Here is a 27,359-nt window from a genome sequence, read left to right as displayed (position 1 = left end):
ATCAGTAATAAGAACGCCAACTGAGCCAGGGAAAGGGTAGAATGAACACAGTGAGAATTTTAACAAAGAGCCAGAAAACATAAAAAAGAACCAGTCAGAGGTGAGGAATTCAATAAACGAAATGAAAAACACACTAGAAGGAAGTAACAGCAGACTAAAGAAAAGAAGAAGAAGAAGTGATCTGGAAGATGGAATGATGGAAATGATCCAATCAGAGCAGCAAAAGAAGATCAGAGTTTTTTAAAATGAGGACAGTTTAAGGGACCTCTGGGAGGATGTCAAGTGCACAACATTCACATGGTAGGGGTTTCAGAAGGAGGAGAGAGAGAGAGGAAGGGGCTGAAAAAGTATTTGATGAAGTTATGGGTGAAAACTTTCAAAACTGTAGAAGGAAACAGATATCCAGGTACAAAACAAACAAACAAACAAACACACAGAGAATCCCAAACAAGATGAACCCAAAGACACCCACACCAAGACATATAATTAAAACAGCAAAAGTTAAAGAGAAAGAGAGAATTCTAGATGCAGCATGAAGTATAATGCATGAAAAATATCCCAAAAGAGGGGAGGGAGAAAGTGGGGGTCCAGGTGTGAGGTGTCTGCACCGCACAGGAAATGGTATAATATGTCCGGAAGGTAATATGTGATCTATTAAGAGACATATCCTATGACAACCACTGGAGGGGGAAAACGTGTTGTAAACCTTAGGGCAGCCCCCGGGGGAAATGTCGTAGAGGCATACATAATAAGCGAACAAAAATACACAAAGCGGACTCATAGCAAATTCTGAATTAATCCAAAAGGGGATCAAAAACCAGAAGTCGAGGAAGATGAAGGCGAGATGAAACAAACAGAAGTTAACCGTCTAGAAGAGAAGGTTGTGTTCAGTCCTTGCACTGAGTCTGGAGGGTGTGAGCACAGCGAAGACAGGGCAGAGATTCCCAGCCTGGATGAAACAGAGAGACTGAAGCATAGCACTGTCTACAAGAAACGCATTTTAAATACAAGTACGTAGCTAGGTTAGAAGTAAAAGTAGACGGGGAGGATACAGCTCGCAAACACTGCACAACAGAAAGCACGGTGGCTCTGCTGTCAGACAAAGGAGGCTTCGGGACAAGGGGAGAGTCGGAGTAAAGAGAATCCGTAGATAAGGACGAAGCAACAACACGTAACAATCCTAAACACGCTCTCATCTGACAGAAGAACTGTGGGATACACGGTACAAAAACGGGAATACGTGACGGGAAACCTAGGCGAAGCTGCAGTTGAACCTGGAGTCCCGTCTCTCAGCAAACAATAAAGTAGGTAGACAGTCGCGAAGGCTACAGGAGACCTGACCGACACTATTAACCCGCGTGACTAATGGCACTGATAAAACACTCCACCGCAGAGAAGTGACGTCCTGTTTAAGCGCACATACAACATTAACCAACACAGGTCATAAAAAGAACCTCCACAAACATAAAATATCAAATCAAATAAGGTACGTGCTCTAATCAATGGAGTTAAACTAGAAATCCAGACGAAAGAGAGACATCTGGATTCGAGGAGATGAAGATGTTCTGAGATTAGATTATGGCAATGTTTACACAGCTCTGTCAATACACTAAAAATACTGAATTGTGCACTTTAAATGGGGAACTTTATATAAATTAGTTGAACTAACAAGTGAGTTTATCAAAGTCACAGGAAACAAGGTCAAAATAAAAAATTTACTGTAGTTTGACAGGCTAGCAGTGCGTGATTAGAAATTAAAATATAAAAATACCATTTATAATAGTGCCAAAAATGAAATAGGTATAAATCTAACAAAATACGTGCAAAGAGCACCTAAGTCAGTGGAAAGATGCACCGTGCTGTCGGACTGGATAATTGAACACTGTGAACATGTCAGTTCTCCCCCAGAGAATCCCGCTCAAATCCCAACTGTACAATCCCAATCAAAATCCCACCAGGGTTTTCGGATAGAAATCAACCAGCTCATTCTGAAATGCATATGGAACAGCGAAGAGACCAGAACAGCCAAAACTATTTTGGAAAACATGTGCAAAGTTGGAGAACTTTAATACCTGATTTCAAGACTTGCTATAGAGTGTGGTATTAGCAAAAGATTATACACTTACGTGGATGAAACAGAAGAGAGAATGCAGCCTAAGTAGCCCCAGTCTACGTTGTTAATTGATTTCCAACAAAAGTGCAAAAGGAACACAATAGAGAAATGATAGCTTTTTCAACATATGGAGCTGGAACAATTGGACATTCACACGCCAAAAAAAAAAAAGACTCTCAACCCATACCTCACAGTACAGAAAAATTTAACTCAAATTGAATCATAGTTGTAAACATAAAACCTAAAAGTATAAAACTTCTAGAAGAAAACACAGGGGGAAATCTTTATGACCTTGAGTAAGGCAAAGACAAACAAAACGTACAAACCACGAAAGAAAAACAAAAATGAGAACTCGAACCTCATCAAAATCTGAAACCTAAGCTCTTCGAAAGACAGTGCTGAGAAAATGAAAAGACCAAAGACTGAAAGAAGATATTTACAAAGTGCATATCTTGATCCAAGACTCACAAATCTCGATAAAACAAACAACTCAATACAAAATTGGTGAAGGATCTTGAGAAGACATTTCACCAAAGAAGACACACTGATGGAAAATCAGCACGGGAAAACATGCTTAACAGCTGTAGTCATGATGCAAATGCAAATTAGAAGCGCAGAGAGACACTAGCACACCCTATCAGGCGGGAGGAAACTACAAAAGCAGATGCGGGTGAGGAGATAAAACAACTGGGACCCCCAGACGTTGCTGTGCTGGACGGCTCAGCCGTTGCAATGCGCTTTTGCAGTTTCACATAAACCTAAACGTCTACCCGCCATATGGCCCAGCAATCCCACTACTAGGTAAAACTTGGGACACGTTCACACAAAAGTCTGCATGCAGAGGTTCGTAGCAGCTTTAGCCATAACCTCCAAATACGAGAAGCACCTCAGATGTCCTTCAGCTTGTGAATGGACTGACAAACTATATTCATAAAAGGTATACCCATAAAAGAGTACATCTCAGGTTTCCTAAAATGGAAAAACATTGATACACACAACACCACAAATCTCAAATTCCTTGTCCCACATGAAAGAATGAGTTCATTTATTTGGGTTTTTTTTTGTATTTTTTGCCCTTTTTCAGTTTTATTATGTAGAATTCTTACAGTTCAATTGCACGTACACAGTATATTGCATGGAAATACATATATACAGTACACTGACCATTTTTGTAGTTTTCATATATGTACTAATTATTGTTTCTAAGAACAGATTAGATCTTTAGCTTTTTAAACTTACATAGTGATCAAAGGAATAAAGCCAGCTACAAAATAAGAATCAACAGAATGCGGTAAGAGAAAGAAGAATGCCATGTGACATTTATACGGAGAACCTAAAAAATAATAACCATTATAATAAGGACACAAATGAACTAATTATTATTTTGATTTCTTGAATATGTGTAAGCACATTTGACTGTCCTTTATGATTGGATTTCCACGTTCTATGTGGCATTCTTATAAAAACGAAACAGTAGAGACAGGAAACAGATCAGCGGCTGTCAAGGTAGGGGTGAAAGGAGATATTAATAAAGTGGCACGGGGAAATGTGGAGGGGGGTGTTACCTTTGTTCGATACCTTGCTATGGTCATAGTCGCATGCCTCTATGTGTTTGTCAAAGCTCATAGAACTGTACTCTAAACAGGGTGATTTTTTTTCCTATATATGAATTATATCTAGTAAACCTGCCCCCAAAGTCCCATAGGCTAATAATGGCAGAGCCAAAGGTTAGAAGCTTAAAGGCTGGATCTTTGATGACGTCACGGAACTGCCCTACCTGCCCCTCTATCTGGCTAAGCCACTAGAGTCTAGTTTCAGTTAAGTGTACTTGAAAATAATCTCCAGCTAATACAGGATGACATGCTGATTTGGGTCACATCGTGCTCACTCACCGTAGATGATTTCTCAGTCCAGAGTGAGTTTTCCACTTTGTCTCTGAGCTCAGTCACTTTTTCACAGTCATGGGCATCTACCCACAAGCCCACCTTCATTTTCATCTACCTGCAATGGAGGAATAAACAACTCTAGATATTAGCAGGTGGGGCCTTAAGAGACAGTGAGGCACAAAGTGATCATCATCTGACATCACCACCACCATCACCGTGCGAGCAATTAACGTTTCATCCAGCAAACACTATGATTTGCCATTTAGAAGTGAAATCAGCTGCAGAGGAAATGACAATCATCTTGCCCTTTTTAAAAAATCATGCTAGACCACTGCAGGAAAACCAGCAATGAGTCAATACTCTGCTGTCTCTCTCAGTGAACTGCAATGTCAAATTCCACGAAAACCTTCAGAGATGGAGCTGCATTTCAGGGGCTTTATTCTGGGAAAGCGTCCACCAACAAATATTCTAATCCTGAAATTCTTAAAGACCCTACACATAGGATTTAATTAGAAATTTGTTTAAAGATATTTGGATTTGAAATCCAATTGAGTTTCACCACAATTTTGTCATTTATTAGCCTCTTATAACCTAAACCATAGCCCAAAAAGTATCACAGTACCCTTTCCCCAAAACCTCCTCCTTTAAGCCAGTGTCAACCAGGGTACTTTCTGTTGCAAATGACAGAAAATCCAACTCAAAACTGCTTAGACAGAGGGAAAAGAATGTTATGAATTTACTCAAGTTATGAAAAGTCCAGAGGATAGTACGGCCATAGTCAGAACTCGGTCAACATCATCAGAAACTCGGTGTCTCTCTATTTTTCAGTCTCCACTTACTTTCTGTTGGCCCAGTTCTCTAGGAATGGTGAAAAAGCAACAGAAAGAGTGGATACATGTGTAAATGTACTGTTCTTCCCCCTGCTCAAGTTCTTTAAACACGTTGACAGCTGAAAGCAAAATAATATAAGAAAAATAACAACAGCAGCAAAGATAACATTGACTGAAGGAGTCGTGAATGTATGCAAATGTGATATGTAAAAAGCCATGCATAAAGAGAGGAGGTAAAGGTATCTACAGAGTGACAAGGTATCTACACTCAAACTGAAGTAGCAAGACATTAATTCTAAACAGACTGTGAAAAGTTGAGAATGCATATTGCAATCCCTAGAGCTGCCACTAAAAAATTATGCAGACACAGTTAAAATAAAAAATAATAAATAAAATGAAATGCTAAAATATAATCCAAAAGAAGTCAGGAAAGAGGAGACAGGGACAAAAAATTTAAACAAACAGAAAATAATAATAAAATGATAAGTTAGGTACAACACACCAATGTTAAGACAGAAATTGTCAGATTAAATTTTGTATGATGATCCAAATATGTGCCAGCTACAAGAAACTCACCATAATGATACAGGTAAGTTAAAAGGAAGAAAATGGAAAAATTTATATGATGCAAACACTAATCCAAAAAAAAGAAAAAGGCTGCACTGGTTATATTAATACCAGACAAGATAGACTTCAGAACAAAGAAAATTCCTGAAGAAAAAGAGGAATCCCACATAGATAATAGAGTCGATTCATCAAGAAGACATAACAATACTAAACAAGCATGCACCTAACTACAGAGCTTCAAAACACATGAAGAGAAAACTGACAGAAATGAAAGCAGCAGTGGACAAATCTGCAATATGAATTGGACACTTCAACACTCCTTTCTCAGTAACAGAGCTAGGAGACGAAAGTTAGCAAGGGATTTAGAAGAAATGAAAAACAACCATCTGGATCCAATTGGCATGTGTGGGACACCCCACCCAACAACAGCAGAATGCACGAGTGCACATGAAGCATTCACCAGCATGGACCAAATCTTGGGCCATAAAACAGAGGTTAGCCAATTTACATAATTGAAGTCATCCACAGCATACTCTCCAGACGCCATGAAATTAAACTAGAAATCAATAATGGAAAAGGAGCAGAAAAATTTCCAATCACTTGGAAATTAAACAGCATTCTCCCAACAATCCCATAGGTGGAAGAGGAATACTCGAGGGGAATTAGAAAATATTTTGAACTGAGCGGAAAGGAAAATACAGCACATAAAAATATGTGGGTTACAGCTAACCCAGTGCTTAAAGAGAAATTGATAGCACAGAATAGTTACATTAAAAGAAAGAAACATCCCATCAATAAACTAAGCTTCCATGTTAAGACTAAAAAAGAAATAGCAAGATAAACTCAATCAAATAGAAGGAAAGAAATGTTTTGCTAAGACATCATAGGTAACCAGGGACTTCTGAGCCAGTAAACTGTTGCAGAAATTAAAGCATTGCAGTAATTTCCCTGCTTAGAGATCTTCAGTGATAACATAATTACTCACTGAAAAGAGAGCGATTACTAATACATTCTTCTCCACTGCAGTCCCACATCCCTTCCTGGTATCATCACTTTCTCCTTCCGATTTTCCCACCAAGCTGAACATTTCAACTGCTGTCACTCACCCTTTCTTGCTCCCTTTGCTTACATGGCTCCACTTGGAAGGTCCTTGCCCATCTTCACCTTAAATGTAAATCCTACCCCACTGAAGAATAAAGTATCTCCTTCCTCAATCCTACATGTTAAATACTTAACATTAAGATGCCATCTAAAGTGCCTTGTGTGCATTATTTTGCCTCCTAGTTCTGAAAAGTCTTTGAGGTAGATACTAATCATTTCTGTATTTTGTAAGTAAAGAAAATGAGGCACAGACCATTAAACACCTTGCCAAAGATTACACAGGCCATAAAAAGGGGGAACAGGTACTTGACCTCAGACAGCCTGGCTCCTGATTTAATCCCCCCAACCACTTCGTGGTCTGCCTCCCTTCTGCGAGCCCTCGGAGTATTGTGTTACTACACCTATCTCGTGTCACCTGCTAAATCCTGCCTCGAGTTCTGAGTTTTTGTGCCCTTAAGTCTCTTACTAGATTATTTGTTCCTAGAGCACAAAGGCCAGGTTATATCAATTTTCTATTCAATTAAATTCAAGCTTAATATATATTTGTAGGTGGGAGGGAGGGAGGGAAGGTATATTGGTCAGGGTTCCCTAGATAAAATGAATAAATAAATAGATAGCTATGTTTTCTATATATACATATACGTATAGAAATACAGAGAGAGAGATGATTTAGGATTCAGTCATGTGATTATGGAAGCTGAGAAGCCATGAGATAGGGCTCAGCGTCAGCCCTTTCTTTCTTGCAACCACTGCCTCCTTTCCCCCAACAAAACTGCTTTTTGATGCATCCACACCCTCACAGACGCTCCCGCTAGGAAAAGTGACCTGTGGGTAAGCTTCACATACACCCATAAACCCAGCATCTTAGCAGACCCTGCACAAAATACCCCAACCTCGCAGTCCCTCTGCCACAGTCCTTTCAGAGGCTTTGTTTATAATTAAACATTTATTAAGCATCTACTGCATACCAGAGACTCTTCCAGGCCCTGGGGATGGAGCAGTGAACACAAAAAACAGATGTCTGCCCTGAAGGAACTTATATTCCAGAGGAGGAGGTAGGAGAAACCCACAGCACAAGGAGAACAAAGAGTAGGAAAACTGAAAATGGTGATAAGTGCTTCAAATAAAATAAAACACTGTTTGGTGTTCATGCCTGGGGGGAGAGAACGGAGGTATTACCCTAGCTGATGGTCTGCAGGAGTCTTCCTTGCTAAACAGGTGATATTTGAGCTGAGCCCTGAATGATCTGACGGAACCAGGCAAGCAAAACTTTGAGGGCAATTATCCCAGATGAAGACATCAAACTCCCTTAGGCACAAATGAGCCTGGTATCTGTTAGAAAAAAAAAAAACTGATGTGCCTGAAACACATAAGCAAAGGCAGAGAGGTCCAAAGAGGGTGAAGCATGCAGGGGCCAGACCACAAACAGCTCTGTGGACTGTGGAAGGAGGTTGGACTGGATTCAGTTTAGAATGGGAAGCCACTGGAGGGTCTCAGAGAGGAGAGTACCTGAGCTAACTGATTTCTTTTTTTTAATTGAAGCTCATTCGGTTTACAATGTGGTGTTAGTTTCTGGAGTTCAGCATAGGGATTCAGTTATTTATGCATATATATATATTCCTTTCCATATTCTTTTTCACTATAGGCTGTTGCAGGATATTGACTGTAGTTCCCTGTGCTGTGCAGCAGGCCTTTGTTGTTCATCTACTTTATATACAGTAGTTTATCCCTCCCACCACCTTTCACCTCTGGTAATCATAAGTTTGTTTTCTATGTCTGTGAGTATATTTCTGTTTTGTCAATAAGTTCATTTGTGTCATTCCTTTAGGTTCCACATATAAGTGATATCATATGGTATTTGTCTTTCTCTTTCTGGCTGACTTCACTTAGTATAACCATCTCCAGGTCCATCCATGCTGCAGCAAATGGCATTATTTCATTCTTTTTTATGTCTGAGTAATATTCCATTGTATAAACATACCACAACTTCTTTATCCAGTCATCTGTTGATAGACACTTAGGTTGCTTCCATGTCTTGGCTGTTGTAAATAGTGCTGCTGTGAATACGGGGGTGCATGTGTCTTTTCAAATTAGTTCCCTCCAGATATATGTCCAGGAGTGGGATTGCTGGATCATAGAGTAAGTCTGTTTCTGGTTCTTTTAAGGAAGCACCATACAGTTTTCCATAATGGCTGCACCAAACCACATTTCCATCAACAGTGAAGGAGGGTTCCCTTTTCTCCACACCCTCTCCAGCATTTGTAGTTTGTGGGCTTTTTAACGACGGCCATTCCGACTGAGGTGTGGGGTGATACCTCATTGTAATTTTGATTTGCATTTCTCTGATAATTAGCAATATTGAGCATTTAACCATGTGTCTGTTGGCCAATTGTATGTCTTCATTGGAGAAATGCTTCTTTAGGTCTTCTGCCCATTTTTGGGTTGGGTTGTTAGGGTCTTTTGTTTTTTGGGGTTTTTTTTGTTGTTTTTTGTTTTTGTTTTGTTTTTGCTATTGAGTTGTATGAGGTCTTAGTATATTCTGGAAATTATGTCCTTTTTGGTCATATTGTTTGCAAATATTTTCTCCCATTTGAGAGCTTTTGTGCAGCAAAGGAAACCATAAACAAAGCTAACTGGTATTTTTAAAAGACTGCTCCAGTGACTGTATAAACAGCAGACCCCTGGGGAACAGGGTGCACTGGATGCAAGAAATCTGGCTTAGCAGCTTTGGGGACACCTAGCCAGGAGGTAATGGTGTCTTGGACAGGGTGGTGACAATGGGAATGAAGACAGACTTTTGGAAAGAAAGCTGGTGGGACTTGATGATGAATTGGATGAGGCCAAGGAGAGAATCTGAAAAGTCACCACAGACTCCTGGGTTTTGGGTTTGAGCAACCAAGTAGCTGGTGGTGCAATTTAAGAAGATGAAAAACAGGCTGGGGGCAGCAGGGGACTGGAGTCAAGGGGAAGGAGGTACCCCATCCACCGGAAACCCAGAATTAAATAGATAACCAGATTCCAAGGTGATCCCGCTCTGCCAGGGACCATGTGGGTGGCTGACGTGAGCTGGGAGCCCTGGTGTGAAGGCAGAGTGATGGGAGGACATCCTCATCCGGCCGCCATGTTGGGGGCCCTCAAGGGGTGGCCTGGACCCCAGGAGACTTAGGGTTATTAGGAGAACAACACAAAGTGTGGACGCCCCCCTGGGCACAGGCTTACCACCTGGGGTCCCGGAGCAGCTCTGCCAGGAGGCAGAGGACCGCTGAGGGCTCCTGGAGCCCTCACATCTCAACAGTGACTCACACATCACAGTTCCCTGGTCTCCTCCACGTCACGGGCTGGTGACGCTCTTGAGAATTCACACATTGCCCACAAGAACCACTTAAGAAACCACTTGCATAACTAAAAATGTCCTTCTTGACTTTTTGGTTTGTAATTTAAAGGGGTGGAAACAACTCACTGCTCAGCTTGTTTTCTGAAGTGTGTTTATCTCTGCTTCAGCGGAGTGGCCCCGCTGCGTCCGTCCCTGGGTCCCAGCGGCTGGAGCTGTTAACAAAAGAAACTTTCACGGCCCCGTAGACCTCTCCCTAGCATCCTTCCCTGGGGCTCACCCATATTTATTTGTTTTCAATGTGGTGTTTTGCTAAGTGTCCGAGGAATGCTCCTCTCTTGCCAGCTGAGCTGGAGCTGAACAGGGAAAGAGACAGCTGACCCTACCGTCAATTCCTTAAAAGTAACTTTGGAAAAAACAGAGGAAGCACCCTCTCCATTTCCCTTTCTCAGCCACCACAGATCTTTCCAGCATATAAGGTACCTTCCTTTGGTCTTTCCTTCTGAGATCCTAGAGCACAGAGAAACCCAGGGTCAGTCTCAGAGACCTCAAACCCCAAACTCTGTCCTTTAATGAAGTCACTTGGAATTCAACAGATTAGATGTTATTTTGGTTAGTAGATATGACACAGCGGGGAGGAGGATGAAGTTATTAAAACTCTCCCTCTCGGGCTGACAGAAATCTTATCAGGGTGTTTGGGGTTTTGGTGGGGTTTTGTTTTGTTTTGTTTTGTTTTATTTTGTATTTTGTAATCTCCCTTTATCCCAAAGACGACCACCTATAGCTTCCTTTTTTAAAAACTGAAAAAGACAGATTTGCTTGGAATGTAGCTGATAACCCAGCTAAGAGATCCCCATGGATCGCTGGTCCTAAAATCTTCAGTAAATCCTGGGGGAAAAGAGTTGAACAAACTTCCAGCTGCCACATTTCATCCCTGGTCAACCTCATTTCCCGTAAAGACTTACAACACTAAAAATTCCCAAGAAAATGGGTTGTCTCACAAAGCACTGTTTCTAAAATAATGTGACGACTGCCACTGGCTGCTTACTGGGTCTGACACTTCTCTCATGAGAAAGGGAATAAAAAGGATGCTGTTGCTGGGATGATTTTGCCTGGTTGGGAGGGGGGTGGTTTCAAGGACCAAAGGCCGTAACGCACGCATAGATTTGGGGTACAGGGGAGACGGGTGGGGGAAGAAGGGTGTAAGCATGCCAGTGCCCAAACTACTTTTGAAATCTTGCTCAAACACGCGCTCCCAGCCTCAGGGGGCAAAGGGACAATAGAGAACTTATGTCAAGTGCCCACTGATGTTAATTACTATTTCCACATCTGCCACAGAAAATAATCTCGGTCATAGAACTGAGACACCTAAATCATTCATGTGTCTCAGTCTGAATTATTTTATGTCCTTGACCCTACATTTTGGATGTCTGTAAACCACTCTTAAAAAATTGTCTCAGCAGGTGAAGAATTTTTTGAAATTACAAAGTTTTTATGCCCTGGACTCAACTGCTTGTTTCCCACTTAAACAATTACAAATTTTCCTCATCCTTGAAGAAAACTCTGCCCTTTGTACAGTCATTAAGGATCCTATTTCCTGAACCCTGAACATAATCTCTTACAGGTTACTTTAAACTAGTTAATTCCTATTACTAATGTTAATAAGGGGGCTGTGTGGGTATCATTTATACACCTCATTCCTCTTCTGTCTCTTTATCAAATTATTTCTGTAATGGCAGGAACTATCCTTTATTTCCCTTGTACATGTACTCAGAGATGATCAGACAAAGAGTATGCCACATGATAATTATAAATGTAGAAAATAATACTGTTTCTAATCTATTTAAATTAATGCTATTAAACTACTCAACAGTCTATTCTTCTGAGAGCATTTGGTTAGGTTTCAAATCATAGCCTGCAATGGGGGGGGGGGGGCGGGGTGGATTGGCCAAAGCCCATTTGAAAACTGGAGCATGTCCTAGGGCAAAAGGCTCTCAATCTATACACTGACATTTTCAGGAAAATCTTCTGAAAATCACTTGCAAGATCAGAATATAGTTCTTCTAAGCAGTACAAAGCAACAGCGAAGGCTGTTGTGTGTGGGGGGAAACATTGCTTGCAAGGCAAATTGACATTTACTGTGCCGTCACACGTCTTAGTCAGACCTGCAGGAGTAGCCATTATGCAAGTGGGAGGAAAAAACCCTTGCATGTAGCCCTGCTCCAAAAGTATTACTGTGTCTACAGCCAGCCTTGTTTTCCCCGAGTCTTTGCAGCTGCTGAACTGGCTGTCCAGACGAACCCAGAGTCAAGACCTCTAAGAGCCACCAAAAGAGGCAGGGGAGTAATGAGGTTTTCATGCATTCTGGAAAATGAGGAAATATATCTGAAACCATGACCTTTCTGAGATTTTCAACAACAAGCATATTTTTAGTTTGCTCTTGACTTTGTGTCTCGGCACTCTTAATGAGAAGCTCCTCAGTCGGGCTGACTGCTAGACAGTGCCAGTTCTTGTAGAAGGAGATGCGATCCTACCCCTTCTTTGTCGCCATCTTCATAATCATCCCCCTCATCATAGACAACATTCACCATCATCACAGGCATCACCGTCTTCATCACTACAGACACCACCATCAAAGACATCATCGCCTTCATCATCATCCTCATCACCATCACCATCCTCCTCAAAGCAGACACTTCTAGAGCAATAACCCTGTGCAGACCTTGTTCAAAGTGCCTACCTATAATAATTCATTGAATCCTTATAACAACTCTAATGAGATATATGCTATTTTTAATTGAATTGTAGTTGATTTACAATACTGTTAGTTTCAGGTGTACAGCAAAGTGATTCAGCTATACTTTTTTCAGATTATTTTCCATTATAGGTTATTACAAGATACTGAATATAATTCCCTGTGCTGTACAGTAAATCCTTGCCACTTATCTATTTTATGTAATAGTTTGTATCCACTAATCCCATACTCCTAACTTACCCCTCCTCCCTTTTCCCCTTGGGCAACGATAATTTTGTTTTCTGTGTCTGTGAATCTGTTTCTGTTTTGTATACAGATTCATTTGTATCATATTTCAGATTCCACATATGAGTGATAGCATATAATATTTGTCTTTCTCTGTCTGGATTACTTCATTAAGTATAACACTCTCTAGATCCCTCCATGTTGCTGCAAACAGCAATATTTCATTCTTTTTATGGCTGAGTAATATTTCATCATATATATACACCACATTTTATTAAGCTAGTCATCTTGTTGATGGGCACTTGGGTTGCTTCCTTATCTTGACTGTTGTAAATAGTGCTGCTATGAACACTGAGGTGAATGTATCTTTTCAAATCAGAGTTTTCATCCTTTCCAGATATATGCCTAGAGTGGGAGTGCTGGATATATATGCTATTTTTAATTTCTGCTTTCCAGATGAGGAAACTTAAGCCCAAAGAGGTGAAGTAAGTTGCCCAAGATCAAACCATTTATGAGCAGGAGGATAAAGGTTCAAACCCAGGAAGTTTTATTCTAGCACCCACATTCTTTTTTTTTTTTAACATTTTTATTGCGTTATAGTCATTTTACAATGTTGTGTCAAATTCCATAGCACTCACGTTCTTAACCACTACACTGTGCAGCCTCTAAATATTCCAAAAGAAAAATGTTTTATAAAAAAGTGTACATTTTAAAGGTCACTACTACCTTAATACTATGTTCTGTTAGTGCACAAATATGTAGTTACCACATCCACACACACAGCTCGTGGTTGCCTTAATTTCTCAAACACACACACAGATTCACATTCATGTGCACCCCTGGAGGGATTCCATTTTTTCTTGTGATTTCATGTGCAATGATTCAGAGACTTTGGAAACCTTCCCAGTCTCCATAGTATCTTCCTCTCAAGAGAATCCTTCTTCCTTTAACATTAAAAAAAAAACAAACAAAAAAAAACTTCGTATCCCATCCCTGTTTGAACCTTTTAACAACAGTCCCTTCTCATTTGCCACAATAATAAAGCATGGAAATTGCTGGCCAATATGCCCAGCAGTGTTCTCATTAAGAGAGAAATAGTACCACTCATGCTTTGCGTTGCCTGAAATAATGTCCGAGGCGCCTTACGAAGAATTTTAAATTTGTGAGTCCGTGTGGAACAGGAAAACAAAATCAATGCACAGTGAAAGTGTTTATAACAATTTATAAGCCACACGATTTTCTTCTCTATTTGGGAGGGAAAATGTGATGCAGAGGCAATTAGATGTAAACTTTTGGCAGGAACTCCAGAATGATGAATACAAGAAAACATAAACGTAATGAGGAGGCAGCAAAGCTTCTCCATATGTTACTTTCCCAGTAAAATGTGTTGCCAACTAGGTTATGCTAAAGCTGCAGAGAAAAGAATTCTTGCTCAATTGTGAGGTTTTTTTTTTTTTTTTTGCCATATTACCTAGGCCAAATATGAACTAATATACAGTACCCAGAGTAATCATTATGCAATCAAACAAGTAATGGTTTCACTGTATATAGACTGTTGATCTTTTGGGTCTTTTGCAAGGTTGAAAGAAATAGCGAAGAAAGGCAGGGCATCGTGGGGGATGCTGAAACCAGAAAGAAGCATAGCACGATAGTGGGGAAAAAATCTGACAAGGAAGCTCTGTCAGTGAGCTTCATATCTGTTGCCAAACCATTTGATGGAAGCAAAAGGGGCATGTACAATTAGCCCACTGGAGGAAAAGGCCAGTGGGGGCTTCTGGCTGCAGGCGCAGCTGAATCCAGGAACTCGAATCCTGTGGTGCAGCTTTGCCCAGTGTCGGCGGTCCCCTCACACCCGTCCCTGGGGTGGTGTTGTGGGAAGACGCCAGCAGCTCCAGGTGAGGGGACCCCCTCTGGGGTTATGTCTTCAGACTGGTCTCTGACAAAGATCATAGAGAAATCATGACCCTTTAAATTTCAGTTATCCAGGACTGGGAGAGGGCAGAGCAGCCAATTAATCTAGGCAAGTGAATGTATAGGAAAATGAGGGGGCTTCATGGACAAAAAGGCTACCATTTTTCGGGAAAGAAATCCTGACTTGCTGCAGATATTTAGGGGGGACATCTTCAAAATTATTGGGATTTTAGGAAGCTTAGAAATATCCGTGATTCCTCATTCCCTGGTAATGGGAGCAAGTTGTCAAACTGTATGACTTTGAAAGGCTCCAGAATTCTCCAAATGCTCTAGAAGTGACTAGATGGACACACATGCCTGTTTTGTCTCACTGGGTCGCGTAGCTGCCGAAAGAATGAATCAGACCTACAGGTGCCAACAACGCAGGAGGGTCTCCGAGAAACACTGCACGAAAAAATCAAGTCACAGAGTCAGCCATAGGCATGACACCATTTATGTAAAACACCTGCGCGCGCACGCACGCACACACACGCACACACACATCGCTTCTCTCTGGGTGGGTACTACCAACTGAAAAAAGTGCACAGCCTAGAAGTTGAGAATTGTGTTGTGTTCATCAGACTTGCTGAGGACTGTAGCCCGGCAGACAGCCGGCTCTGAGGGACAGTTCCAAGGAGGTAAGGGAGGAGCCAGGATAGGTACTATGTGACAAGACAAAGCAAACAAACAAACAAAAAAATGTAGTCAAACATCCAAAGATTACTGCTAATCATGAAAACCAGGCATCTCAAGTTCATGATTTTTAGTGCTTTTCTGTGCATGGGAGGGTGCAAGGGCCTGCGCTCACCGTAATCACTCCTTTGATCTGCACCTTAACTACCCAGGACCGTGTCCTGTCTTCTCCATCCTGAATCCTCTCGGGGCAGCTGCAGGGGCCGGTGGCTTAATAGCTGCATTGTCTTTTGTTTACTGAAATGGCCACATTCTTTGTCCACAGGACACAAAGTACATGTAAAGAGTGAGGAACCAGTCTGGAAGCACAGGCAGCAATCTGAGAAGAGAATACACCTCTAAAAAACAGAGAGAGGGCCCTCTCGCCTCACATGGAACATTGCACATCTTTACAAGAAGAATGGATCCCGGCACGTGACTTAACCAAACTCCTGTTCTATGAACATTTAGAGCACATGTTAGGACTTTTGCTTTGAAGAAACCGGCTTGTTAAAATGTTCTTTATTATATGTTCGATTCTTCACTCATCTTTTGTTTTTCCAAATATGTAATTCACGCAGACGAGGCTCAAGAATTTGAATGAGTTCAGTCAACAGCGGAGAAACATCTCTCCTCCCAAACCACAAAATCCGAACGTATCCCTTCCTTTCACTCAGAAGCAGAAAACAAAGGCTATGCTTTACCAGTCTGAAGCCTTTAAAATAGCAGACGAAAGAACGCCGCGTGTTCCCGAAGCCGCCGACCTCTGCCTCCTTCTGCGCTTAGCTCAGGGCGCTTCCAAAGAGTGACTGCTTGTTTGGGCAACGCCAGCTGCCCCGTTACGGCGCCCGCCTTCCTTAGTGAGAAGCTGGTCTCTGCTTGGAAGTCCACAGCCCCAGCTTTCTACTGCCTGGCCGGACTCGTTGGCATCGACCACCACCCGGAGACGAGCCCCCGGGGTGCTGCGCGGTTCCTTGCTGAGTGCTGGAAGGCGCGCGGACTGACACAACGGGTGGCTCCTGACCCAGAGAAGTCACAGCCCTGCTGGGAAAGCAGAGTGGGCCTGCGGGGAACGAGAGGGAAGACCGCAGAGGTGGCGTGGTCACCACCCAGCGGCCACCACCAAGCAACGGTCGGCCTGAGGGCAGCTCTCCTCACGACACATCCTCCGCAGGCGGAGAAGGAGGTCCCACGGTGAGGGCTGGGCGAAGGCCCCCTCACCTGCTTCACGGACCAGAGGTCAGCAGAGCACTGCACGGGGCAAGTGAGCCCCAGGCCTGGGTACGATGCCGTTTGCAGTGTTCGCGCATGTGTTGCTCTCTCCGCCCGCAGCGCGCCCATCACCACCCCCGTCCCCGCGGCGTAGCTGTTCACCTGTGCTGCGGGCTCTCTAAGCCGCTCTCTGCCCCCAGGCCAGACACAGAAGCTCGAGTCACCTGATGGAAAGTCAGGATGAGGCTCAAACCCTTGACACTCGGTTTCCCCTACGCGCGGTGTGGAAGGAGGCTGCCGGGCAGAGACGGCACTAACGAGGGGTCTCCTGCATCCGGCTCCGGCTGGGTTCCCAAGGGGCTGGCACCAGCCCTCTAAGGAGCGGGCTGCCCACCAGCAAGGGCTGGTGCCCCGAGGAAGGAGTTAGAGGTGCTTCTGGGAGAGCAAGAAGCAGCTGGAAAACTCAGGGTAGGGGGCCGTCTCCGGCACAACGGCCCTTCAGAAAAGAAGAGCTGTGAGTGGCCAACAAGCCCACGAGTAATTCCTCCACGTCATCAGTCTTTAGGAAGATGCAAAGTAAAACCACAGCGATGTCCCACTCTCCATGCCCCGGAACGGCTAAAATGACAAGGACTGGCCGCCCCACGTGTTGGCAAGGACGCAGCCGAGCCTGAGCTCTCACACGTGGCTGCGAAGGTGAGCTAAGGGAGGCCGAGAGGACTGAGCTCGCCTGCTGGAGTGGCGGAGGGGGGGCATAGCGGCGTCCCCGACAGCCAAAAGGTAGCCGGCACCTGCCCTGCAGGCCACGCGGGCTTTCCTGGGGATCTCAGGAATGCAGTCCCTTCTGCCAGGTAGAAACGGGTCAGTTTGGTAAGATCTTTCCATTTTTGTGGGGGTTTTTTAGGAGATGCTGGAAATCCTAAATTTTGTGGAAAACCCTTTTGATTTTTCAACGCTGACCACGAATTCGAATATTCTGAAAAGAGTCACCCAGGCCAAACCAGACCTGAGGGCTCAAATCAGACTTTCAGTCTCAGTAGGAGAGTGGCATTGACCAGCTGGCGGAAGGGGTTTGACCGACAAAACACCACCACGCGGGTCAGAGACCCCACGGACGTTGGAATGCTGCTCGCTGGCAGTCGTGGCAGCACCTGCCCTTGCCCCATCCCAGGCGCAGGATCAAATGCTGTTTTCCCTCAGAGCTCAGCGTCCAACCGAGTAGGTCAGCTTATCTGCCTCAGACACTTCCTATCAGACCTACGAAGCATTAGAGATTCCTGGAGCCTGTGATCACCGCGCCCACAATCCCCACTGAGTGATACAGCGCGGCGCTCCGGGAACGTTCAACCAAGTCGGTCTCGCCGAGGACGGCCGAACTCTCGGCTCAGAAAAAGGCCATTTCCACTTTTGGCGTCTCTGAGAACTTCCCATTTCCCTGTGGCGATGACTGGCTGAGATTTATAATAGAAAGCAATTAACAGGCAAGCCCACCGTCTTCGGCTAACGGGGTTCCTCCAGACGCAGCGTTTCTGAAGAGACAGATAAAAAAGCCAGGCCTGAGGGATCACACTGTGTGAGGCAACTCCTTCCCTATCTTCTAAGTGATTTCAGACACATTTGCTTTGCCAAAAAAGCCAACGCCTTGTACTTCATTTTCTTGGCATCTCTCCGTCCCTTAATTTTTTTTCTTCTTCTTTTTTTTGCAGTTAGGGAAATATTTGATGCTAACTGCCCACGCCTGAGCCAGATTCACCCTTTTCCCTCTTCCTCTTACCCTCTCCAGCTTTTCCCAAAATTCAACCTCCGACCCCTGCTGCTTACTTTTCCTGCCTGTGGCTTATCTTAGACCAAATTTAGTTGCATTCCAAACTGTCCCAGTGAAAAGGAGAGTGTCTTCCAAGTCAGGCCAGGAGCCCAGGGACCCTGACATCGGGTGGCAGAGGGAAGGGGGCCGGCTCTGGGGCAGACCACCGGGGTGCAAGCTCCAGCTCCGGGCCTTGCTGGCTGATGGAACCCCTCTGCAGCCTGTTAACTGAGTGTTCTCGTGTGCAAAGTGGAAAGAATAATATTTACTCTAAAGGGTTGTGCGGAGGATTAAGCGAGATTCTATTAGCAAAGTGCCTAACGCATTTAGCCCTTCAGCAAACAAGAGTGCCCTCCGGGTCTCCTCCAAGTCCCAAGACGCCCCCGCACGCACGTCCAGCCCTGGGAGCTCACACGGATCACTTTTTTTATCTGTCCAGGGGCCAACCATCCTCTCTTCCTCCAACGGGGCCTGATAGTGTCCGCTGGCATCCTTTTGTTTCTGTTCCCTGGCATCGCTTGAAGTTGCGTTAGCCTCAGCAGCAGCTCTGGGAACGGGAGCAAAAGGACGCGTGTCACCCATCCCCCCACCCCTACCAGGCCTTGAAGAGGCACTTGAGTACGCTCCCCACCTCCTTGAGACACAGTGAAGCCCCAAGTGGGAAGGGCCTGCACCCCCAAATCCACTCATCTGGACTGTTTCATGTGAAAGAAAGACTTTTTATTTTGGGGAGGGGGAAGGTAATTAGGTTTATTTACTTATTTATTTAATGGAGGGACTGGGGCTTGAACCCCGGACCTCCGGCATGCTAAGCATGCGCTCTACCACTGAGCTATACCTCCCCCCGAGAAAGACATTTCTGTAATCTTAATTTTGGGGAGAGGAATTTGCCTTTGGATGTGGAGGCAACATTTCCACCCACTCGGGACACTGAAGGGGACAGGACGCTCTGCTTCCCCACCCTGGCGCAGCCCGGGGAAGCCGGTGCCCAGGCTCTGTGAACGGGGTCCTCTCCCCGGGTCCGCGTCCGGGGTGAGCAGTGGACAGTGTGCCTCGCCGTGATGCCAGCACACAGCCTTCCCTTGGTTGGTTCTGTTTTCCGAGCAGGACCCTCCAGCCCCCACCAGCGACTCTGTGAACCCTCCACATCCTTCCAAAACTTTCCTTTCTTCACAGAGACCCAGAGTCAGTCTGTGGCTTGCAGCCAAGGGCCCTGACTAACACATTTGATATCAGCCACGAAAAAATGTTTACGCAGACTTTGTTCTCAGCCAAGTCGGCCACCCCTCCTCCCCACAGCTTGGTGGGATGCAGCGGCCACGCGGCACGCCCTTGGCAAGGTTGACACGGACATGTCTTCTGAATTTATGACAGTCCAAACAGCCAGGCCCGTCATCATTTGGCCAAAAAATGTGCTGGCAGAAAAGGGCCGGTGAAGCGGTGCTGAATTCCACGGGCAGTCTCTGATTTCGGAGCATCAGTGATAAAGCCTGACTCCACTAGGAGAAAGGTCGGGAGGCTGCCTTCAGAGATTCTGGGCGGCCGGCGCTCACACCACCACGCTGAAGACAGCACCTCGGGGGTGAGCCTCGCCGTGAACCCTGACAGCCAGCTCTGTGACCTGGACCGCACTGCAGTGCCGGTCCCAGCACAGGCCCAGGAGCAGTCTGGACCACTCCCCAGGCCAGCTGGTTCTCCCCTTGCCCTCTGTCCCCGAGCCCAGCAGACGGCCTCGCTCTGCGTTAGGTTGGATGACACGGCCTTCAGGAACAAGCAAATCCAGAATCACCAGCTAGATTCACCTCCTCCTCACAGAGACCCCCACATGGCTCCTGCCTTCAGGCAGCTTCCCTCTGTGCCCACGGTGCCTTCATCCCACTAACCTCCCTCAAGCCAGTGGACCGGACCTTAAGGAGGCAGCCGCTGGTGTGGGCTGATTTGCAGGTCAGGACCGGGAGCCTCACACTCCGTCTGCTCACTTCCGTCAGCCACACCCAGCTTCCCAGGAAGCCAGGACATGAGCCCCTGTGCCCGCGAAGAAAGGACGCGTGCCCGGCAGCCTCCAGCAGCATGCGGCCCCAGGGTGGCAGAGCCGCCCCCCGCCACTGGCCTGAAGAGCACGTCACTGACGCGCTGGCGTGCCCACCTGCCCACCCCGCGGAGCTCGGTCCTGGACGACAGACGTGTGACTCCAACTGGCCCCTCCAACTTCAACACAGGGAAATGTAAAGCATTTTTTTTCGATGCCACTAGAATGAGCCTCGGGGATGCGGGCGTGATGGCGTCCACCCTGGACAATCACACCCCTTTGGAAACTGGCTGACTCCCTGTTGCTCGGAAATTATGGGGAAATCTGAGCCTCCTCACTGTCCCACTTGTACAAAAGGCATGGAAGAATGGAAACAGCTGTCCTCTTGCGCTGATTCAGATAGTCGCCTTGCCCACTCTGACCTCGCCCCTGGCGGGAAGTGGTCCCACCTGACGGCTGTTCCTGCCCTCTTTGGAGGGCTGTTTGCCATCTGCTCTGTCCTCTGAATTCAGAAAGGATGCAAGTCACAGGCCCCAGGACGGCCAGCCTAATGCCTCTCAGAGAGGGTGGAATGGCGGCGCCTGCAACACTTGGCCACCTGTCCCCAGAACCCCTGCAGTGGACGGCTCCTGCTCCCTCCTCAGAGCTAATTCGGGATTTAATTATTTTTGCCATCTGGCAAATCATCTGTGTGTCTGCCGGGACCCCTGCAACACATCATGATGGGAATTCTTATCCACTGCAGGGCTGGGGCGGGGGGCCACGCCACATGCTCCGGATGAGACAGGAGAGGTCAGGGAGGCAGGTGCCCTCCCCCCTGCCACCCCACGTGTCACCTTCACCTGGAAACCAACAAGCAGCCGGACGGAGGTAGGACACCTGGATGTCACGCCTGGGGCTGTTGGTGAGGGTTTTCAGCTCCCGCCAAGGCATCGGGAATATCGGTGTAAGGGCTCTACAGCCACCCCCGCCCTCTGCACTGCCAGCCCTCGGAGCCGCGGGTCTGCCGCCCTCACGTGGAGACGCCCGCACGCCTCTCCGCTTCCTCGGCCCCTGAAACGAGCTCACGCTTCGCAGGGATACGTCTGTCGGATGCAGACCTGCTGCACCTACGTCTTGAAATCCCACCTCCCCTTAGTGTGTCGCCACCCGGGCTGCCCCCTGGGCAGGAAGACCACCCCGCCGGCTCCCTGCCAGCCTCAGCTCCGATGCGTCCCGCCCACTGTGTCCCCACCACGTGGCCTTCCAGCCTCCTGCCCCCGCCTTTGCACAGGCAGCTCCCTCGCCCCCCACCACCATCTCAGCCGATCACCCCCTCATCCCGCAGACCTCGGCTCTCGGGCTCCGCCCTGACTTCGGAAACCAGCCCAGCGACACCCCCATCCCGGCCACCGGGCTTCGTGGCTTGTGGCGTTCACAGTCAGGAATAGCAGGTCTCTGGGATCACGTGTTCCCCAAGTGAAAATAATCACCCCAATAGGGCAGGGGTCAAGTTCAAGTGTACCCACCATGCCCCTCCAGCCACTGGAACGGTGCTGAGCACCCAGGGCTCCTGATGAAAAGCGCAGGTGGCCCCCGGTGGGAGGCGGGCTGACGCCCCGCGTGGAAGTCGCCCCTCCAAGATGCCTGCCTCTTCGCACCTTAGCACTAAAGTGGGATCCAAGACCCAGAGACTCGGAACCCGCTGGGAGCTGGTCAGAAATGCTACCGCTCGGGCCACAGCCCAGCCCGGCCGCACCCGAGCCCCACGAGCCCGCAGGTGGCCCCCCGGCCCCTCGCGGTCTGCATCCGCCGGCGGGGACAAGCACAGGTGGAGGAGGAGGAAGCCGCAGCGTGTCTCCGAGCCCTTCTGCTGCGATCTCGCCCCTTTCTTCTTTCCAAGCATCTGACGTTCTCTAACACCTTAGGGGTCCCCAGAGCAACAGCCTTTGGCAGAGAGATCTGTGTCGTCCTACAAGCCACCTTGGTACCTCAAAGGCTCTCCCGGCTTACAACATCCGCCTGGTGCCTCCCACAGGTACCTGCCCCCCGCAACGCTGCCGCGAAGTCCGGCTCTCTGCGCTGATTTTTTTATTTTCAGCTATTCGTCTGCCAGAGACAGTTTCATTTCGACTTAGAACATTTAATTATTTCAAGATGCAGGTCCAGAGTGCATAATCATCTCCCTAAAAACCTCCAGCCGACGTGGTGTGACTCCAAGCGTCAGAGGAGGGGGGAGCACCTGCGCAGCTCGAACGCGCGCGCCCGGCGAGGCTGCTGCTGCTCCCGGGCGCCTTGAGCAGCCGCGCGTGCGGGGACCGGGGGCGCCGCAGCCTCTCCCTGAAGGCTGCCAGCTCCAGCGGCCGGGCGCTCGGCATCTGCAGTCTCCCTGGCACTCCGGGAGACACCCGGCCCGTGCCCTCCTGAGTGCTGGGCTCTGGCGCACGTACGGGTCTCGCTGGCGGTGAATGAGTGCCCCTGGGTAAGGCCTCAGGAAGCTCAGGAACACTCAGGAAAGGGGAGCGCGGCCCCCGGTGCAGCCCAGGCAGCCAGACCCCCCCGCCCCCCGACACACACCCGGGAGGCTCCGCTCACCTGAGAGCTTACAAATCCGCGCTGCGGTCATTCACACCAGGGGGCCCCTTCATGTCCCCTTTCCAGAAAGTAAACTGCAGGTGTGATCACCAGGGATCTGTTTTTCGGGGATTTTTAAAAGCTGATTCCCACCGAGCATGTGGCCACAAGCACGGAGCGTGAGTGCCCCCTGGTGGCTGGCAGGGGAATTCACCCAACAGTCGCCTGAATGACTCAGGAGGGCCCCGCTCCCCGCGTTCTAATCTCTGGGGTACAGCGAACAGCATAGAGGAGGGTCCTGCGCCCACGAGGTGCACATCCTAGCGGGACAGCAGGGGCTCGGAAGCAGCAGCCCAGTCTCCCGGGATGCTCACTGACGGCACGGGCCTGACAGGTGCTCAGTACCCAGCGTTAAATGGTATCGGAAGATAACAAGACAGGGATGAAGGCTGCCAGGCACAGCGTGACCAGGGCGAGGGGACCAGAGTCACGGAGGTGCCGCTCCCCCAGCTGCTGCGTGACATGAGGCTGGAGCCCAGAGTTAACCCCTTACTGGGAGGGGAGCCCGTGGGGGGAACGGGGGCACCTGTTCAGCAGCACAAGCCGCAGAGATGCCTGCTGGGCCTGGCTGAGTACGGCCCCCAAAGAGGTCCGCGTCCTCACCCTAAGTGAACCCGTGGGATTCACCGCGCAGGGGGAGGGGACCGTGTAGGTGTGACTGAGTCAAGGCCCTGGAGATGAGGGAGGGTCCTGGACCATCCTGGTGGCCCAATGTCATCGCAGGGTCCGTGGGAGAGGGAGGAGGGTCAGGGTCGGAGGGGACGTGAGGGTGGAAGCAGAGGTCGCAGGGCTTTGAGGGAGCGGCCACAGGCCAAGGGATCGACAGCCTGAAAAAGGCAAGAAGGCCTCCCCGGAACCCCCCAAAAGCACGGTAGCCCTGCAGACCCCTTAACTTCTGACTTCTGACCTCTGGAACTGTAAGAGGATAAATTTATTTTAATCCACTAGAGAGAGACAGGGAGGCTGCAGGGGAACACAGACGAGGCAGAGACGACAGAAAAGCAACGACCCTGGGTGTCCAGGAGGCGGGCACACCTGAGGACCAGGAAGCAGGCCAGAGCGGGAGTCTGTCGGGGGGCACCGGCCGAGTCAGGGAGTCCCCGCGGGCCGGCCGTGGGGAGGCTGGGCCTCCCTCTCAGACGGTGGTAAGTACCGCAGCTACGTGGATCATTTAAACTTTAAAGGGACCACTTGCAAGGTTTTCTTTTTATTTAACAGGATTTTGTTTCTAGGCCCAGGGAACATCGCAGAACTGAGTCTGTTTACAAAGCAGGAAGAGCGACAGCCCCACGCACGTTGGTCACACGAGGACACCGCGTGGGGGCCTGGTTTTGCACATGACCGTCGGCAAATCGTCTGACGAAACAAGCACTTCATCAGACTGGACAGAAGAGAACCATCACAGTGACCTTCCAGACTTGACCGATGGTGAGCTAATTCTGGGGACGTTTCACCAGGACTGACGCTCAGACCCAGCCTCTGACTCACTGAGTGTGGGGCAGACGCCGGGAATTCCTGCGTTCAGCTGCACCCTAGGTGACGCGGAAATAGGAAATCTGAACACACCCACCATGAGAAGGGTTGTTAACTGAATCAGTAGTCAGAAACCTCCCAGGAAACCTCCCAAGAAAGGTCCAGGCCCAGACGGCTTCACAGACACTTAAAGAAGAATTAGCGCCAATTCTTCTCAGATGCGTCCAAAAACAGAAGAGGAGGAAACAGGTTCAAGCCCTGATACCAAGAATCTCACCCGGGGGTGGGGTGTGCAGCTCAGGGGGTGGGGCACATGCTTAGCATACGCACGGTCCTGGGTTCAATCCCCAGCACCTCCTCTAAAAATAAATAAATAAATAAGTAAACCTAATAAACTCCCCCCTAAAAATAAATAAATAAAATAACAATGAAGCAAAAAAAATTTTAAAAAAAGACTCTCACCCACTCCAAGACCCTGGGCAGAAGCAGAAATTTGAAAGGATCCTGGGTCGGACGCACTTGCTGATCTTGGAGAGCCTCCCTGAGAGGCAGGAGGCCAGGGGAGCGCCCCCTGGGAACACAGGCACCAGCACAGTCATTGCGGGGGGGTCCCTTCTACCACATGGACACTGGTGCAGGCACGCGGACGTTGGGATGCCCCACATCACCCCTCCTATCTTGTTAGCTCCCAGACCCAGCTCACACCAGCACCGGGTTCCTCAAGAGGAGCAGCCAACTGGGCGCCGACACAGCCCCACCCATCAGCAGGCTGGCCACTGTGAGGCCCCCTGAGTGCACAGGACCCTGGGACCCGGCTCTGCCCCTGGAAGCCCGGGGCCCCACAGCCAGCCGTCAGGACCCAGCCCCAGCCACCAGCAGGCCAGAGGGCGGACGCCAGCCCCAGGACAGCCCCTCCGCCTGTCATATTGGGACCCAGCCCAGCCACCAGCAGGCCAGAGGGCGGACGCCAACCCCCGGACAGCCCCACCACCTGTCACGTTGGGATCCAGCCCAGCCACCGGAACCCCTGGGGGATCCAGCCCCACCCATCAGCTTCAGGACCCCAGGGCCCTGCAGCCAGAGACCCTGGGCCCTGGCCCCACCCACCAGCAGGCCAAGACCAAATTTGGAACACCCAGACGCCACAGCCAGCCATGTCGGGAACGTCCCTGCCCACCAGCAGGCTGACTCTAGATCCAGGACCCCCAGCTCAGCAACTACCCACGCCTGAACCTGGCTCCACCCACCGGTGGGCAGGTGATCGCCCCCAGGCCCCCCGCCCCCCTCCCCCAGGCTCAGCCTCAGGATGCAGCCCCATGCACCAGCTGCCAGCAGCCTCTGCACAAGGCAGGGCCTGACAACCAACCAGACCAGGGGCCAGCCATGCCTACCAGACACCTCACACCTGTCAGAATGGCTGTTTTCAAAAAGATAAAAAATAAGTGTCGGCAAGGATGCGGAGAAAGGGGAGCCTCGTGCACTGTTGGTGGGAATGTAAATTGGTGCAGCTGCTACAGAAAACAGTACGGAGATTCCTCCAAAAATTAGAAACAGAGCTACAGAATTAGCAATATGATCTAGTGATCCCATTCCTGGGTGTACATCCAAAGACCCACTAATCGGACAGGTTATATACACCGCGATATTCACTGCAGCGTTAGGTACCGTAATCAGAATAGGAAAGCAGTCTACTGTGCAGCACAGGGAACTGTATTCAGTACCTCGTAATAGCCTGTTATGAAAAAGAATATATATGCGTATCTGTAAATAACTGTGCTGCACGCCAGAAACTGGCACAACATCGCAAACCGGCTCTGTTAATTTTTTAAAAATTGTTTTATCTATCTTGTCCAACTTTTCATCTGTTTCAGGTGTTCGGGGAGGGGGGGACAGAATCCAGTCCCTACCACTCTCTTTCGGGTAGAAGTCTAGACTTCTCATTACATAGAAATAAATACTCTTTAAGCCACTTTTAGATTTTTCTGTCATGTGCAACAGAAAAGAAAAAAAAACCTGACAAATACAGCCAGTCACCTTGAACTGTTTCATTTCACTTTGTTAAAGTGTCTGAAATTATGTCAACTGAAGATTCGCATCAGTTACGAAAACTCTTTTTCAAATGCCAATATTTCCAGTAAGAGTGTAGAGCCATCACCTCTTTCTCATATGAATGCAGATGGTTTCTGACTGCTCTCCACCTTTCCACCTGCTGGCTGAGATTGGCCAGACTGAAAAGGGGAGGTTTAGTCTGGAGGGTGGGGATGGTGAACAGAAGAAATGATCTGAAATTTGGGTTGGAAATAGAGTCAGCGTTGGTAGAAAAACATACCTGGGTGGGGAGGAGGAGGAGCTTTGTTCTGTGTGAGAACATTAGTGAGAAATATTTAAATGAAGAGCCAGGGGCAGGGATACATTAGGAGTTTGGGATTAGCAGATACACACTACTGTATATAAAGCAGATAAACAGCAAGGTCCTTCTGCAGAGCACAGGGAAACTACATTCAATATCTTGTAGACCATATAATGAAAAAGAATATGAAAAAGAATATGTGTGTATGACTGAGTCACTTTGCTGTACATTTGAAACTAACACAACACTGTAAGTCAACTACACTTCAATTTTAAAAAACTAAAACGACAAAAAAAAGAAAATACATATTTATTCTGCAATTGGTAGGTGCCATGTTGTATGTGTGTAAAGTTGGTTAAGTTCTTTAATGATCATCTAATCTCGACTGGGTTTTTTTTTTTATATTGATTCTACCATTTATTAAGAGAGTTCTGTTAAAAAAAAAATC

General features: G+C 47.7%; 1 protein-coding gene across 1 annotated transcript in view; it reads right to left on the bottom strand.

Annotated features, from left to right (window-relative positions):
* The window catches only part of ADGRD1 (adhesion G protein-coupled receptor D1), a 157,308-nt gene extending 134,184 nt beyond the window's left edge, over window positions 1-23,124 (bottom strand). The window contains exon 1 of the mRNA XM_064481327.1: window positions 23,050-23,124. The gene's annotated coding sequence lies outside the window, so the exon portion shown is untranslated. The remainder of the gene's footprint in view (window positions 1-23,049) is intronic.
* Between the last annotated feature and the right edge of the window lie 4,235 nt (window positions 23,125-27,359).

Source organism: Camelus dromedarius, chromosome 31 (assembly GCF_036321535.1).
Source record: "Camelus dromedarius isolate mCamDro1 chromosome 31, mCamDro1.pat, whole genome shotgun sequence".
In the NCBI taxonomy this organism is placed as follows: Eukaryota; Metazoa; Chordata; class Mammalia; order Artiodactyla; family Camelidae; genus Camelus; species Camelus dromedarius.
This window is presented reverse-complemented; position numbering and strand designations above follow the sequence as displayed.